The 1,305-nt window shown below is 30.7% G+C and overlaps 1 non-coding gene across 1 annotated transcript; it reads right to left on the bottom strand.

Annotated features, from left to right (window-relative positions):
* Nucleotides 1-835: 835 nt before the first annotated feature.
* TRNAW-CCA lies at nt 836-907 on the bottom strand. The gene has a single exon. It is a non-coding gene; the product is annotated as a tRNA-Trp (tRNA).
* Between the last annotated feature and the right edge of the window lie 398 nt (nt 908-1,305).

The following is a 1,305-nucleotide window of genomic DNA, read 5'->3' on the forward strand; positions in this document are numbered from 1 at the left end:
GGAGATGCGGTTTGCATCATTAAGGTTAGTCATTAAGTTTTTATCATTATTTATTGGTAATTAGTGCTATAGTTATAGTTTTATTGTTATAATTTTGAAATTGACACATTTTATTTCCTTAAGAAAAATGGAAATATTAAAGAAGGTATATTACCATACTTTGGTTGTTATTACCAAATATTAATGGTGATTATAAGGTTATTTATTACCATTCATATTTTAATGATAACATTATTATTATGGTTTATTTAAGAATCCTGAATTTGTTTCCAATTATGTTTATGTGGCAATGCTTCAGATAAGAAATTTTTTTTGAGGCAACTGACTATTGCCATTACTGTACATTTCTTCCATAATTCATTCAGTCTTTGAATTATGATTAATGTTTTTTGCCCATATTTGATTAAGTATGAATAAATTAATATTTGGTGTGATTTCATACTATTTAGATTGTTTTATGCATTTGATCACATTAAGTGCATAATATTGAGTTTAATTATGCAATTACGTTTTGTGAGATTTTGATTTATAAATGACAACATATCTTTTTGGTTCGATATTGTTATAATTTGTGAATTCAGTTATTTCTCATAAATTTGATCTTTATGTATTGAAAATAATGTCATGGGCTTACAGTTTAAAATTTCGGAATTATTAAAATCTCATACTGTAAATTGCTTTAGGTTAGATAAAATACGTGCTTGTTTTATCGGGGCAAATGCGTGCAAATAGATCGCCAGTAGTAAGGTTATTGTTTTTTCCTTTGGGGGGAGGGATTGAACAGGACGTGAATCGAACACGCAAGGTTATTCTTTTTTCCTTTGGGGGGAGGGATTGAACAGGACGTGAATCGAACACGCAACCTTCTGATCTGGAGTTAGACGCGCTACCATTGCGCCACGGATCCACTATTGAACAACTTTAACTTACAATTTTGTATACTTGTTTTCTTTCTTTAGAATTAATCGGTCAAAGTACCTGCTAGGTCCCTGTACTGTCGCATTTTGTTCAATTTAGTCCTTATACCTTAATTTTTTTTAATTTAATCCATGTACTTTAAGATTTAGAACAATTAAGGACAATACTTAACACCGTTAACTTTTTCCGTTAAGTTTGTCCACGTGGCGTTGGATTTTCCATGTCAGATTGTGTGAAAACAAATATACATTCTATGAAAAATTGTTAGTTCGTGTGGTGTAACTCTATCCACCTCAAGTTTCACACAATCTGACATGGAAAATCCAACGCCACGTGGACAAACTTAACAGAAAAAGTTAACGGTGTTAAGTATTGTCCTTAATTGTT

Source organism: Ipomoea nil, unplaced genomic scaffold (genome assembly GCF_001879475.1).
Source record: "Ipomoea nil cultivar Tokyo-kokei standard unplaced genomic scaffold, Asagao_1.1 scaffold3162, whole genome shotgun sequence".
Taxonomy (NCBI): domain Eukaryota; kingdom Viridiplantae; phylum Streptophyta; class Magnoliopsida; order Solanales; family Convolvulaceae; genus Ipomoea; species Ipomoea nil.